Source organism: Telopea speciosissima, chromosome 9, assembly GCF_018873765.1.
Source record: "Telopea speciosissima isolate NSW1024214 ecotype Mountain lineage chromosome 9, Tspe_v1, whole genome shotgun sequence".
NCBI lineage: Eukaryota > Viridiplantae > Streptophyta > Magnoliopsida > Proteales > Proteaceae > Telopea > Telopea speciosissima.
In genome coordinates this window covers 52,742,446-52,759,586 of record NC_057924.1, presented here as the reverse complement: position 1 = coordinate 52,759,586, position 17,141 = coordinate 52,742,446, and the positions used below count along the sequence as shown (strand labels likewise).

General features: G+C 37.8%; 1 long non-coding RNA gene across 1 annotated transcript; it reads left to right on the top strand.

Moving 5' to 3' along the window:
- Positions 1-7,417: 7,417 nt before the first annotated feature.
- Positions 7,418-17,141, top strand: LOC122640943. The gene is made up of 3 exons (XR_006329787.1): positions 7,418-7,552; positions 12,284-12,292; positions 17,129-17,141. It is a non-coding gene; the product is annotated as an uncharacterized LOC122640943 (long non-coding RNA).

The window sequence follows — 17,141 nt, the reverse complement described above, 5'->3', positions numbered from 1 at the left end:
CTCTTTCTCTCCTGGTAGTGAAACTACTCTGATCATCTCTTCATGGACATAGAAACCTTGGCAAACTATCCTTAAATTGAGTAATTGTTTCTTCTTTCTGTTTCATTGTGTTTTTCACAAAATGTATAAGTTCCAGTTAATTTCTACACATCTTTCTAACCTAAGGTGCTAAATAATGATGCATGTAGTATGGACTATAGATTATCTGTTTGTAGTTTTGATCTTCTTAATGAAATGCTTTTTCCGTCAAAGGAACGAAAAAAGTAAGTTGGACCAACAAGACCCAACTTATCAATCAACAGAAATAGTACCATGTTGCCACATGCATGCATGCATCGAACAGTCATAATGCAACACCCAAGTGTCATCGTCAATTGATCATAATAATCACTCATTTCCAAAATGATACAAGACAAATCTTTGATAGGTTTCCTCTTCTGAAATCCACATGGGTAAAGTTTATTATACCAATAAACATACTTGCATTTCCATTGCCTTAATGATATCTCTTACCAATCAAAATAGAGAGGAAATCTAAACATATTTTTTTCCTTTTCGCTAAAAGGATCATTTGTATTAAAGAAGAAAAGAAAAACAATATATTACATAAAAAAAAACTGGATTAAGCCAGACACAACTACAGTCTAGCCAAGATTTACCCTCCTACCTTTGGCAATTCTATTTACCACAATTGTTTTATTACCTTCAACTAATTATGCATGTTACATCTTATTGAGGGTTGATATTGTTGGAATGTGTCTATCAAAATTGGATTATTTTGAAATAAATAAATTTAATTTTGATTATTGCATAAATTTATTTACGGGTTTATAAGTTTGTTTCATGGGTTTTTTTATCCAAAACAGTTTTCGACTAAGGATAGGACCGGACATTCTGTTCATATGGTTGTTACATTGTATGTCACTAAAAAAATTGTTTTCAAACATAAATGTAAGTACACATTATTTGAGTGTATAGAAAAGAATTTAGTACAAATTATCACATGTGTTACTGCATGTCGTATTAAGGAGAGATGCATACGAGTCACCAGTGACCCTTTGACCTAAGAGATTCTTATCGTTACAGTGTTATATTACAGATTTTGGTACATCAATGGTTGATGTCATATGGACTACATATCAGTGTGCTGGATTTGTGATGACGCATCGTGAACGAAAGAGATGTTCCACATGGAATCCACTATCCTTGATTGAGGAATATCAACTAGAGTGAATGTACGTTTTTGATCAATTGGACTGGAATTTGAATCCAGTTATGCTTTTGTAAATTGTTTAAAATTTTTATTTTTAATTTATTAAATATATTAGATTATTATTTCAAACAATGTTTAATCGCATTTTTTGTCGTCCGATTAGATCAGGGGATCTTTGATTAAAGACATGTCCGATGAATTGGGGTTTGAAAGTATTTAATTACATCTCCTATAGTCCATCATGAGACACTGTTTAATGGAGGGTCTTATATGTAAATTAAAGAGTTTAATTATAAATGACATTTAATTAAAAATAAAAAAGATTGTTGGTCATTTAATTATAGTATTTTAATTAAATGGACCATAGAATCCCTTTTAGATTCTACCTCGTTAGAGTTTTCTTCAGCAACAAGTTTCCTATTCACTTTATGAAAGTGAGTAAGGGAATACACTTCAACCTTAAGGGATTGGGGAATTATATATACACACCATAAGGGGGGGGGGATCGTCCAGACAAGCTTGTCCGAATTTTTTTTGCTCCTGCCCCCCTTGGGCGAACTCTCTCTCTCTCTCTCTCTCTCAATTTGAGTGCTGGTGTATGGTTAAGATTTTTGAAACTCTAGTTTGTTGGTGAGTGATTGTGTTGGTTTTGTTTTGATTTGGATATTCAAGACTTGAACAATCTTCATATCCCATCGTTGCTTGAGTGTGAAAGAACTATTATCTGGGGTAGGAAATACACTTGTAGTTCTTAGGTAACCTATGTTTACCATTTAATTTTTAGTTATTAGAAAAGATCTTAAACTTGAATGTAAAAGTAAATACCCGATCCGATTCCGTTGTGCATTCGAGTAATCAAATCGGTGATTAAATCCCAACAAATATATTGTACTTTGTAATTTGGATTGTGGGCTATCCTCAAAGGGCCATTAAAAGCTGGTAGGGCTAGAAACCTGGAGGAGTTGGGTCACCATGGTGTTTTATTTTCATTTCTTAGACCATGCCGAGCTGAGGGTTCCTTGTGTTTGTGTGCGAGGGGGAGGGAGAGGGTGCAGCTACCCACAAGAAAATTTTTTAGGATTTACATGGGATAATTCGGAAAATTTTAGCTCTTTGTTAACCCTGTAAATTGGTAGCAATGCGGGTTAAAAAGTTATGAGAGAATTCTTTGTAAACGTAGAAAGACATAATGAGAAGAACATGTAACTCTTTCGACATAGAAACCTTGGCAAACTATCCTTAAATTGAGTAATTGTTTCTTCTTTCTATTTCATTGTGTTTTCCACAAAATGTATAAGTTGTAGTTTCTACACATCTTTCTAACCTAGGGTGCTAAATAATGATGCATGGAGTATGGACTTTAGATTAAATATCTGTTTGTAAAGTCGGTTAATCTTTTGGTGTAAAAAAAGAAGGGTTGTATGGATTTAGTCACACATCGGGTGTGTGAGTATGGTGTGTGTTGTGTATATCCGTCATTCTATGGTCCTAAAAGTCGGTTAACCTTTTTAAAATTGATGTGTGATTCGTGTGATTACACTTTCATAAAAATAAAAAATAAAAAAATCTGTTTGTAGTTGTGATCTTCTTAATGAAATGCTTTCTCCATCAAAGGAACAAAAAAGTAAGTTGGACCAACTAGACCCAACTTAATTATCAATCAACAGAAACAGTACCATGTTGCAACATGCATGTATCGAACAGTCATAGGGCAACACCCAAGTGTCATCGTCAATTGATCATAATAATCACTTAGGGGTCACCTACTGAGGCCCACTGATGATCAATCAAAATCCCAAAACATTTCCAAAATGATACAAGACAAATCTTTGATATGTTTCCTCTTCTGAAGTCCACATGGGTAAAGTTTATTACATCAATAAACATACATGCATTTCCATTGTCCTTAATGATATCCCTTACCTATCAAAATAGAGAGGAAATCTAAACATTTTTTTTTTTCTTTTCATTAAAAGGATCATTTGTATTAAAAAAGAAAGAAAAATAATATATTACATAAAATAAAACTGGACTAAGCCAGATACAACTACAGTCTAGCCAAGATTTATTCTCTTACCTTCGGTAATGCTATCAACAGGAGGTAAAACCAGTCAAAATCAAAAGAAAAAAATAAAAAAAACTACTATGCTAAATACCCAATATCTTGATCTACAATGAGCATCAATTAACAACTCATCATTAACTAAGGGAGGAAAAACTACCATTGACAACCAATATAATGAAAATTTCAAAAAAGTTTAAAAAGACATTTTATGTTTTAAACTTGATTTGATGGGTAATTACATAACACATAATTATGTGTAGGTTATTATTACCCATTAAAATTGGAGGGATGGGGTTGTTAAATCATTATAGCCCTTTCTTTCAAATGATAATGACACCTTAATAATGTGTTTTGAAAGCTAAAAGATCTTGGTCATTCTTCCATTAGCTAATCCTTACTAATTGATAATAACAAATGTGTTAGTGGATTGCCTTTATCAATAAATCATTGTAAAGAAAAGGCAAGGGACTCTTTTGACCCAAATTTTTGGACCAAACTAAAGCAACCAGAAATTTGACAACACATTTGTCTCCAGCCCATGCTGTCAAACATCCCATCTTGGAGGTTTTTCCTTGAACAACACACCACATGCAACAAATTTGTCAAGGTTTGAAAACTATTTTGAACGGCTAGGATAGGACCCTAGCTAGGATGTTTTTATTTTTAAACATCACACATGAACCACATTGTGAAGGTTTTGGAAACTATTGAATGGCTAGGATAGGAGAGTTTGTCCTAGGTAGGACCCATCAAACCGTGGATCCTTGACCTATGCAGATCAAGTTACAAGGACATGCTTTTGTCAGTAAAGACAAGACTCATATACGTGATCATCATGGGAAAAAAAAAAAGATTTCTACAAAACAATACTTTCTTGTGCATCAAGACCCTTACCATTAAACCAGAATTTGGGACTAATTAATTACTTGCATAGTCATTCCGGGTTAATGGTTCGGGTCTTCCCCCGATTGAATTTAGTTCGTCTCCAGGAAGTCCAATACGCCCAGGGTGCTGCCAGCCATTGGGCTGTGCTGCACACATCCCTAGGTATGTGTTGAGATGTGTGCAGCACAACTCAGCCGCTGGATGCCCCCTGACAACACTCTGGGCGCTGGGTTCCCTGGAGACGATCCTGATCCATCCCGATTGGCTTGTCTCTTCTTTTTATAAATATTTTCTTGGAAAAAAGAATTCTACCCGGTAGTGTGGCCTACGCCAGCACTCCCATGAATCTATCTCTCTCCTACCCATATGAAAAGACAGATCTGCCCCCTTATTTTAAGGAGGAGAGATAGACACATGGGAATGTTGGTGGAGTCCAGTGAATCTTCACACATGAACGACTCAAAACCGTTTAGATAAAATATTCTCCCAGATTGGATTCCATGTGAACGATTGTAAATCATTCACGTATGCTCAAATATGTGAAGATTTTCTAGATCACACTCTTGGATAGAAAACTGCTTCCCTATTTTCTTATACCTTCCTTAAAACAAAGGTTCATGAATATAAACATTCCAACAGCAAAGCTAATGCAGATGAGAGACAGTGCTTCAAGGGGGATATTTTGGTAATAAGAAAAGCTAGTTTACTATTAGATTAAACATCGATATGGACATGGGTCAAACGCAAAGAGTTTCTTCTTACCACTACTTCATACCAAATAAAGGTCACTTAAAATTGTGAACTGTGATTGCGCCTTTGGAAATCACAAGCACCGAAGTGTACAATAAATTCCAATAAAATTCCAATACATAAATGAAATTCCTAAGGAATAATCTTTTGAGAAAGTATACGAAAAGAGAGAATCAAAACATTGGCTGCATTTTGCAAAGCCAACAACACAAAAAATAAAAGGAAGTAAAGCAAAAGCAAAAGCAAAAGTAAAAGACAAAGCATAAAAGAGAGAGAGAGAGCATCTGGAGAGGAAAAGGTTGGAATTCCCATAATCCAATCTACAACAAAGATCAAACAACAGAAGTTGAAGAGAATAAATTAGGCTAAGGAATCCGGGCCAAAAGCTATTATGCTTTATGTTTGATTTACCAAAATGCCCCCTTTTCCACTCCAAAGAGTTTTAGACAAAGAGATTTAATAATCCTTGGTGACAAATTCAGTAATTTTAATCTAGTTTTAATCCAAATCAGAACATGATTTTTAGAAAAGGAAAAGGTTATTAAGTTTTCCTTCACCCGTGGAGTAGAGAAATCTCTTCTTTGCACCGGTGAGATGATCATGTGATTAAATTCATTGTCACCATCACATGGACTCACCGTGCTCTAATCCAAAAGGTTAGATGTTCTTAGATGTAGAGATTCCCTTGTTATCATGGGTGTAAGAAAACTCAGTCCAAATCAAAATTAAGATGCAGCACAATAATCCAAAAGTAGGTAATCTATAGTCTATGATCCTATCAGTGTTGATTTTAGGCTTAAAAACAAGTTATATTTTTCTATTTTCATTCACCTCATGGTAAAGGTTCACCACACCATATTAGGGTTCACAAACCACTATAGGGTTTTAGTATGTTCCCCAAATTATCCTCCTGATATCCTCCCCACATGCATCTAAAGCCCCATTCACCATGGCTTAAGGAAAATTAGGTCTTAATTTTGTGCACAATTATGCCCAATGCATGCATTTGTTTGGGTTCTTCACTAAAACAACTTTTTTTTTTCACTAAAACATACTTACAAGGTACATTTGAAGTAAAAACATTAAAAAAAAAAAAGAGGGGAGGGGGGGGGGGGAGGGGGGGGGGGGGCATAAATAGAAAACACTTGTAAGGCAAATGGTAAGCTAATTTAGGTGAAAGAAAAGGAAAAACCTAACTTGAACACCTTGTAAGGCAGATGGTAAGCTAATTTAGGTGAAAAAAAAGAAGGAAAAACCTAACTTGATACAAGAAATTTGGCCAAATGGGTTTCTTGAGAAACAATCAACTCATGAAAGAAGTCTATATGGAAGGAAAGAAAGGAAGAAAAGTCATAACAATGGTAACAGCTAGATTGGAATTTTGGGGGTTGAGGGTGGTGTGGGGTTTGAAGATAGCTATATCAGGTCTTCTTCATTGGAAGGCTTGCGTAAATCACGGGCAAGGAAATCTTGCTGATGAGGTGGGAACAGTTGAACACCCCAATTCCCCAAGTGTATAATAGTGCTTCCCTGTTTGTGCTGGAAAAGAAAGAATCAAAGAACATAAGACATTAGTAATAAGGGTCATTATGAAGTTGATGAAGGGTAATTTTGGGATAGTATTTTTTTTAACCTTGATGATCAGGAGAAGCCCTTTGGCTATTTGGGTTTGGTTGTATGAGAAAATCAAAATCAAAATAAGAGAAGAAATTTAAAAATGGTGAGGTAATGCTGTGGAGGGGTTTCACACTCTTCATCACTTTCCCACATAGGAATCTTAGAAATTCCTTGGCAAAGGATGTGAAGAATAAAGCTGCAACCTGAGAGAAGAACCAGTTCTTCCCCATTAGTACCCAAGAAAATGAACCTAAAGAATAAAACAAAAAGCACCCACAAAGAAACATAAACAGAGGAAGAGTGAAGTACCCATTGCATGTGTTTATGTTGAAGAAATTACAAATTCAATCTTTAAGAAATGAATAAAGATGTCAAACATGGGTGAACCTGAAATTGATATTTTAACAAGTTTTCTGATAAAAATAACACAAATAACCAAACCAAGAAGAGTGACAGAGAGAGAGAGCTTTTATGGAAAAATAAGTATATGGGTTCTCTTGTAGGCCTGTTTGTATGTTTGTTTGGGGGGAGGGGGGGAGAGGGGAGAGGGGAAAGGAATCCTTCCATCCAAACTTGATCTTAAATTGCTGTTATAATATTGTTTTTAGACAGTGAGCTTGTCTCAAAAGTGAGAGAAGATTAAATATTTGGGTTCTGTTCTACATTTCTCATCTATAAAATCTATCAGAAGGAACAAGATAGATAGAAAATGATCAAAATGCACATAAATGGGTTAGATTATATAGTAATATAGTTCACTTCTATCACATACAAAAAAAAATTAGCAGAGATAGCAGCAAGGTTAGGTTGAGAGAGAGAGAGAGAGAAGGTATGCTTGGCTCCTCGCACGCCACCCACAACAGCCGATCATTGATCAGATGGGTCTGTACGTGTGGCATACAGGGAGCCAGGCACAACCCATTTCACCTTTTTTTTCATCTTCTAAACCTCTTTAGCTCCCTTTCATCCAAAGGTAAAACCTATCTCTTTCACAAAGAAACGCAAGTCACCACCCTAGGGGGGTTGGGGTGTTTGAGAGAAAGACTGAGAGAAGAGGTGATGCTGGGGGATATAAAGAGCTCAGCAGAAGGATTTGTTCTCTTTCTTTATTTAACACAAAAAGTGTCCTTACAAGCACCTTCCTCACAAACCCAATTAAGAAATAAATCCCCACCAACAAAGATAATGAGATACACCTTATCACTCTCTACCACCAACATCACCACCACCATACCCAAAACTCTACCCCCACCCTCAGCTTCTCCTTCTCTTCCACTGAGAACCTACAAAACTCCAATTTTTGAGAGTTACATTTCATAACTGAGGTTAGTGGAACCTCTGCTATACAGATATATAGTCAGTCTTTTGCCATATATGGTGAGGCTATAATTTGGTTTTTATCTCTTTTAATTTTTCAGAAAAAGGAAGAGAATCTCTGGCACCCTTTCTCCCCACTCATTTTCCAAGCCAGCAGCTTTGAATTCCTTTCCTTTTTCAACTCTCTAAAGGGTTTGCTTTCCCCTTCTGGATCCTGATTTGTCGGGCGTGTTTGGAAGACCCGAGGATTCTTTGCAGGAGCCAAAGCCACCAATGATGTCAAGCCAAGGTCTTTATTCCTCTCTCTCTTCTTTTTTAATTTGTTCCCAATTAATTATAAGGAAAATTACCTGTACATCTCCTAGACTATTGTCATTTTTCTTGAAATATCCAACTTTTCAAACAATTACTTGACACCCTAAATTGTATCCGATTTGAAGTTTTTGCATATAAGGGTAAATTGGTAAGTTTGTCCTTCTTCAAGGCATATTATACATGATTTTGATAGCAAGAATTAAGAAAAAGGATAATAATAAAGAATAATGATTCACATTTTATACATACAAATATCATAGTAGTCCTAAGAATGTAATAGAAGTAATTCCCAATATCTCTCACAATTTCCATAAACCATATATTTAACGGTAAATATGTTCCTAGAACTTATAGATGTATATGAATTATGGGAGAAAGTTCTCAGTCCAGGAGTGTGGCCTATGCCAACACTCCCATGTGTCTATCTCTCTCCTCCTCAAAATAAGGGGGCAAAGGTGTCTTTTCAAATGGGGAGGAGATTGATAGACTCATGGGAGTGCTCGCATAGGCCACACTCCCAGATAGAAAACTACTTCCCATGAATTATTTATGGAAATAACCACCCTGCCCAAAAACATTGCCCAAGGTGGGGTCCACTCTCCCCTATTAGAGGAATTGGAGGTGCCCGCGAATTGGAGGTGATAATTATTCCATCAACCCACCAATCCTAGACTCCTAGTCACCTGACTATTATGAGATAAGGGTGAAAGTTTGTCCTGGCAATCCTGAGCCAGCCCAAGCCTAACTTGAGTACTATAGGGGGCTAGGCTTTTCAGCCTGTGGGTTGGGATAGGATTGAGATTTACTAGCCTAGGTTAGGCTTGGGCTAAGGCCATGGGTTTACCCCAATCCGACTTGGCTGTGTATTTATATAGATATATGATATATGATTATACATAATAATATCATACATTCGGAGAAAACACAGGGCTAGCCTTACCTAGTCTAGCTCTAAATGATAAGAATAGAGGTTGGCAAAGTCAATCAAGGCCAACCCGGCCCAATCAAGGTCAATTAGGGCTAGGCTATGTTAGGTTGAGCTCGTAAGGCTGGGATTGGGGCTGGGTCTGAGCCATGATATCGGGCAGGGTTGGACTTGGGTTCAGCTGGGGTTTGAAAAAATCTTGCCTAGCCCAGCCCGATTGCACCCATTTTATGATAATTTCATTGGTTAAGTCAAAATTGATTTTAAAAATGCTGAGTGGATTTGTTTGACTGCTTAAACTGGATTCACATGACTGAACCACCAAATATGCTGAGTGTTGGGCAAGGTTTCAAGTAGGGGTGTCAATTGGTTGGTACAGGCCAATTTTCGGTTGGGCCTTTTCAGTTTCCGTTATTTTAGGATCTCACACCATGACCGGCACGTTTGAGTAATCGGTTCTCATAGGCTAGACAATAGACATGGTCTCATTTTCAAACAGTCAATAGGGTATTGGTCTATAATCGGGCTTGTACTAAATGGGCTATAAACAGGCTAAATGTGCCCAATGAGTGCCCAATGAGGCATCTAACGGATGGGTTGTGCCACACATCTCGGCACCCATTGGATGCATCATTGGGTACTCATTGGGTGAGACCCTCCAAAGAGAGGAGCCGAATCCCTTACCGCTAGTTTGTTGCCTATATAAAGGCTGAGTCATTTGAAAACTACAGGAGAATGAACTTAAACAAAAATATCATCTTAAAAGGGCTGTCAAATGTTTTGTATAAATCATTGTGAGCTTAATTGGGGCCATTTTCAAGCATGAGGAATAAGCCATTTTGCTGTGTGAGCTTATCTAGCTCAATTTGTACTTTGTGTACTTGTTTGTGGATGTGTTCCATTGTTGAGAATGAAATCATTGAACCAGTGAGTGTTCCGAGTGCTCAATATGCAGGACTGTGGTTGAGAATTGAAGAAATCCTTTGTGTGATCTGGGTAAAAAAATCCTTAAACCAGGAAGTGTTCTAGGTGCTCAATCCAAAGGACCATGATTGAGATGTGTAAGGCTTGATTCATGCTATTTGGAAATGGATTGATGATTGTGGAAGAAATCTATGATTTTGTGATCCGGGATGAGGACATAGGATTACTTGGATCTGAACCACTTTAAATTTTTTGCTAGAATTTAGCCCACTAGTAGTGACCCACAAGGGGCCTACTAGGGATAGTGACCCACGAAGGGGCCAAGACAACAAATCCACGAGGGGCCAAGAGGGGCTCACGAAGGACCAACACTCCAGAAAAGACCTGATTTGCTGCAGGTTAAAGAAGATGAGGGGTATCGAATACAGACCAACATACCTCAAACACCACTACGACCAGTGACCCCAACTATCAGTCCAAGACCAATTTCCCTACTCAATGAATAGGTTAAATTCACCAAAAAGGTTCAATATATTGTGGTCATACAGTTGACATATTCTATAAAAAAATTCATTTGACTGGCATAGATTATAACTTATAATCCACCCATGAAGCAAAGAATTGAACCCCTTTTGCACTCCATTTCCTCCTTTTGTTCCAAAAGTTCTTCAACATGTTAAATGTTTCAATCTCAACCTTGAAGAATCAATAAACCATAAGTAGCATCAACTAAGACTACTTAAAATAGAGAACCCTAACTAATATCAAAATGTTTTGCAATTGGGAAAGTTTCCCACCATCAGTGGAGAAGGGTTCACCCACCATCCTAGGGTCTTAATTACTTCCCCCCCCCCCCCCCCCCCCAGTATGGCATGGGATAAAAAAATACCTCTCCATATGCTATCGATGCCCATCCCAAGGTACTGACACCCATAAGAAAACAAAGAACTCTATCAACGTGGGTGAAGAGAAACTCGATCATTTTGCAATTGTCCTCGTTCCATTTTGTTTTCCTATATAAGAACAAACAAATATAGCTACATCGATAAGCCATGGGGCCTAGGGGAACCACCAAACTAGCGGAACGTATGGGTATTAGTACATGAATATTCCCCCCTTCCCTCCAATTTTGCATGCTACGTATAGCATCAATCCTATATCTTTTGGTCATCTTTCATCATATATTTCTAACTTCTATGTACAATGACCTGTTTTAATTTGCACAGGCATTTCTGACCCGAAGCTAAACTTAACCGGTTGGGCTTTTTCAATTTTGATAGATGGACAACATAACCTAACGTTTGCAGGTGTACATACTACTATAGACAAGGTGGAGGCTTAACTAATTGAAATATTGAAGGGTTGAAAAACAAAACAAAAATATATATATATATATATATATATATATATATATATATCTAGCATCAATCTTCAAGAGGTCTTTTACAGCAACAAAGATTTACTCTTTTATCTTCATCTTTCTGATAATACAACAATCCCCTAGAAGAATTGCTCCTAGCTTTTTGGAACTGGCAAAGTTAAGTGGTACCTTCTCAACAGTGACATTTAGTTTATGTATTGACAACCCCTTCCTTGATTACTTTTGGAACCTAGCACTTAAAACCATTGAGGATTGGCCTACTAATCACACAATGGAAATGGTTGTAAATAGTTTTTAATCTTCTAATATATTGTTTTTCTATAATTAAAAAAACTAGGAACGTACCCCAACTGTTCAAGCAAAAGTGGCAAACTGATTGTCAGTATGCACCATGCCTATCACGCCAAGCTACAAAAGCACAAGGAAATAGGAACAAAAGAAAAGAAAGGAAAAAAACCATAGATCCAAAGAAATGTTTCTAAATATCCTAATCTGTAAAGGGATATTTATGATGCTAAATTTGGATATATTTACAAGCCTACCCTTAAGATGCTTTCCCCTTTGCATAAGTCATAAGAATAGCTGGTGACCCTCACTTGCTGATAGTTATGTTCTAATCCAGTCAAACATATGAAATTCATCTCCCATGTATGCAAATTCTAGTTGTTGCATCAAGAAATCCTCAGATGCTTCTTTCTAGATCGTACCTATAGAAAAGAACAAATGGGCAAGGGAGAGCCGGTCTTCTCTGGCGGGGGGGATTTTCCAATGCTTAAGTCAAGTCACTCTAGCAACAAATAATTCAGGGGAAATTTAAGAATAATGAGTGAGATCCCCTTTTACCTTGGTCATACTTGTGTATTTATAGGCCTGGGGTGGAGAGTGAGGCAGTTGTGGAGAGTCCCTGATTGGTAAGTTTTTTAATTTTGGTAGGAAATCTCATCATAGAGTCTCTTTGGGAAAGTGTTTCCCTGTTGGGTTAGAGTCCTTCTTAGTGGGAGATCTGACGTGGATTCCTTTTAGGAAAGGGTTTCCTCTCGGAGAGAGATTCTTCCTTAGCTGATGCGGCGCTGGACCACTGAGGATGAGCCATGGGGGTTGGCCTTTTGAGGATGACCTGCGAGGGTCAGTCTTTTGAGGATGACCAACGGGGGTCGGTCTTCTGAGGATGACCAGCGGTATCACACCCCACCCCAGATACCTCAGCTAGTGTGACTAAGATGCCTACAACCATCCCACTAGACCTCCAGGATCACAGATACAGTACATTGACTCACAGTCCATAATCTAAATCAAATACATCAGAGCAACCGAAGATAGAATATAACAGCAAAATCTAGAATTGAAACCTACTGTGTGATATTATATAAATAAACTGTGCATTTATTAACCTTCATTACATTCCAATATTTCATCAAGACGTGAATACCATAAATAACAAAGTATACGTCGACATAACAAAAGATTGGAAACTACATCAATGCATCAAAAGGAGAAATGAGGTCAGCATTCTCGATCAATATGCCCTATAGACACAATCATCTCATCTGCATCCGGCATCATGCCCCTCAGGTTCTGGTGCCCGCCAAACATCATTAGAGTCAACAACAACGAAGGAAGCACTTGAGTCCACTAGCATGGGAATACTTGCATCACAATCTAAAAAGAGATATCTGCGTGGAATGAGCTTCACTAAGCCCAATGAGAAATCAGATCATGCAAGTATACACACATAGTCCATGATGCAGTGTTGTGAGTTCATTTTATTACTTTCCACCTAACAAACAAATGCCTAAGTCATTGGGTATCATGCTACTACAACAAAAAGTACCTTTGGGCTTGGTAAGTGCCTCGTCTCCCATCGGTAACCCTGGTTGCTAAGGGAGCCTTCCAATCCGGTATTACCCTCGCTCACCTAGCGAACCCCCGATATAACCCAAGCCCTCGTCCGGTCCCGGTATTAGCCTCAGTCACTCGGGTTTGAGAATGGTATTCTAGAATCCCCATAAGACCTACCATCGATTATCCAACACCTTACCCCTATTGGCAAGGGTGTAGCATAGGGTAATTATCTTAATGACCATTCAATCTATGTGATAAATGTTATATAAGTATATAAATAAATCCAGGTTTCATACTACGGATAAATAGATATACACGCACAACAAAAGCGCCATGACAGTTCTCACATGTATACATGTATGTATGAGGCCAACAATCACAGTATTGGAACCCCATCGGTCAAACTAACCTCCCGTCACCTCAAGCATAAACATACACATGGAAATGAGTATGACGAATACGGCACCGGTATTCCCATCGGCCATGCTGCAACCCATTTCCAAAGCCTAATCTAATGCAACTTGATGTCATGGCAGTATGGCAACCATGGGCCCGACATTCCCCTTTGCTCCCAGATCATATTCTCACACAACATTCGCAATTATCACAATACAACATGGAAATCACGGGCATGACATTCCCATCGGTTCCCAGATTCCATCAACCGTCACATAACATATTCAATTCACAAAACATACTTTCTAGGTATTTATACAATTAAGACATTCATAGTGAGGGTTAAACATATTCTAGTATTTTACACATGCAATTCATAGCATTCCTACACTAGCATACATAATGAGGTTATCAATGTTAAATGCATCATTAAAAATGATAATGGGGTGCACACACACATAGTCCATGCCTTTAAAACACTCTAAAAAATAAGATCAATTATCCAACCCACTCACTTAGCCTTCTTGGTTTGATTTGTAAATTCTGAACTTGGATTCTCGCGTACTCGGACGATCTCACTGAAGATTTAACTCACTCTAAATGTGCATAATTAACCCTAAATTAGATGGTTATTAATTGCCCCAAAGTCCCACAAACATCCCATAAAAGTTCTCCCTCAAAAGCCCTTGGACAGTAGCCACTTGCTTCGTGTGGTTGATGGAAGCAATGGCTGCTGGAATTCAAGCGGTTGATGGATTGATCAACCGCACGCATCAACCGCATGTATCCAGAACGCTCGAGTTGCTGAATTTTTAGCTAGGGCTCGGGTTTCAGCCATGGTGGAACTTGTGCAAGCCAAGGAGAGGTGTTGGGGGCCCTTCCTACACCCAAGGGAAAGTTTATGCCCCAAGGAATCATCCCCAAGCTTGATTCAAAACCTACATTGAATCTAAAACCCAAATCCATCTATTTTATACCTTTCTTGCATCTAGGGCATGTTGGGTCCTTAAAGGGATACGAGGGTGGTGGTAGATGGGGTATGAGGGTTTCATTGAAAGCCCTAAACTCCATCTTACAAAGCCTTTTAGCTACCACACCCAAATCTTAACCCAAACCTAAACCTAGGTTGACAAAGGAAAAGAGGGGGAAAAACAATGCTTACCAAAGAGGGGCAAGTGTAAGGCTAGGGGAGCCCTTGTTCCCTTCCTTCTCCTTCTTTTCTTTCTTTTTTCCATCTTCCTTTTCATCCTTATTCTTCTTCTTCTTCTTCTCAGCTTCCTTCCTTGATCGGGCTTCAAGAGGGGAGGGAGAGAGTGTGAGTGGGGGAGTTGGACAGCTAGGGCTTCTCCCCTTCTTCCCTCATCCTTCTTCTTTTTCCTTCGGCTCTCTCTCACGTTTTCTCTCTTTGAGGAAGTTTGAAATGAGCTAAGAAAAAGCATGTGTCTTTATAGACACATGCCCACTAGGTCCTGTTTGGCTTGCTTAGTAAAAGTTCTAATTCAATGAAGACTTAAACCCTTAGTTGACCTATATGAATCCATAGGTTAGGGTTTCAAGTGTGTAGGTCACTTAGGTAGGTCCTACACATCTTAAATTCATGGGAAGGTAGGTCCCACACAAGCCCAAGTGGGGTCCACACTCCAAAAGTGCCATTTTGGGCATGACAGCTCATGCGGTTGATGGACTTCCATCAGCCACATAGCTCTGTCCATCAGTCGCATGGCTTTATCCATGCTTCCGGTCTGTTGATCTGTATTCTAATGGGCCCGGGGTATTCCCCAACACTCTCGTACACGCACATGGGCCTTAATACGATAATTTAATTGGTTCGGATGCATTGACTACCATGCATGGATAAGTTGAACGGATCAAGGTCAGTTACCTATTTCAGTCATCCGTTCGATGACCCTGTGTGTCAATTTTCACCGGAGTATCTTTAAAATAAAATTTCAAATTAGTCCTAATTTTGGGTTCGGGTTCAACAAGCGGGGGTCGACCTTCTGAGGATGACCCACAAAGGTCGGTCTTCCGAGGATGACCAGCAGGGGTCGGCCTTCTAAGGATGAGCCGTGGGTATAATTTTGTTTATCACTAGCTAGCTTCAAAGAAGAGAGAGAGAGAGAGAGAGAGAGAGAGAGAGGGAAACTAACAAAATATTGGGCTGTGGAGCAACAGGAAATTATATGTACCACCTATATATTTATCAGGGTGGATTCAAGGGATGTAATGGACTGAGAGGATCTGTCTTAATATGATTGAAAAATTGTTTGCAAATTGCAAATAATTCAGGAAAAATTGGCTTAGATCAACGCAAACTATATTAGAACATTGTAAAATTTTCATGTGCTTTTGGGGTCGTTTAAATAACTTAGCCCAAATTGGGTCCTTTCAAATAATTTGGTTAAAAGAAATACAATTTTTTTTTATTAAGCTTAGGGGAAAGTTTTCATACACGATCGTGTAAACCGTGTATATGAGAGGGTGGGAGTTTCAAGGCATTAATTAATAGGTGGGATATATGACTTTTCCAACTCTTTGTGAGAGACCCTCTCACATACACTGCTTAAATAAAAAGATACTTTAATGGGGGGACAAATTCATTGTCTTAGATTTCTAAAATGTTAATGTTTAATGGGTGCATCTTGTTGTCACCAAAGTGGAGAACTAAGAAGTTGTGACCTTCTTTTAATGGTCTCTTATCTTTTTCTAAAAAATTATTTAATGAAGGAGTAAAAAAGGATTTTCAAAAAGTTATTTGATGTAATATTTAATGCAGTAATTATGTCTTATCGAAAAAATGTAGTATTTATGTGAAAATGACTGGATTTACACTTTTGAAAAATAAAAAAATGTTATCTTAAAAGGGTAAAAAAGTAAAATTACAACTTCCTAGTTCACCATTTTGGTTACAAATTTACAATAAGATTTTCTCATGTTTAATACTTAAATTAATGAATACAATTCTGACTTTCAGTTGAAGTCCATTCTTTGATGGTTTTAATTGCATTTTTCAAATTTACAATCAAATTGTACCTGAAATATATTTTTTTTTGGTGAATAAAATGTACCTAAAATATTAACATTCCCATACCTAAATTAAGCCTGCACACCCTTGCTGCAAATTAACACCTAATAAATTCGTCAAGGTTCTAATAAGCCGTGGCATGTGCTATTTTGATCAACTTACAAATTTGGGTAAATTACACATCACCTCCTGGTTTTTAAACGAAACTCAGATCACCCCCTGGTTTTTGAAAAAACTCAAATCAATCCTTGGTTTAGACCCCAATATGACAGATTAGTTCCTACTATTAGTTTTATGTTGTTAAGTGATGATGTCAGCCAGTTAAATACATTTAAATCGCTAAACTACCCTGGACATCCAAACGTAGATTTTGAAGGGTAGTATTGTAAATTTAATCCTAATGTTTTAGTACAAGGGTAAAATAGTCATTTCACACCACTAACTAACAACAGACTAACACCGTTACTGTAGAGGGGGTGATTTGAG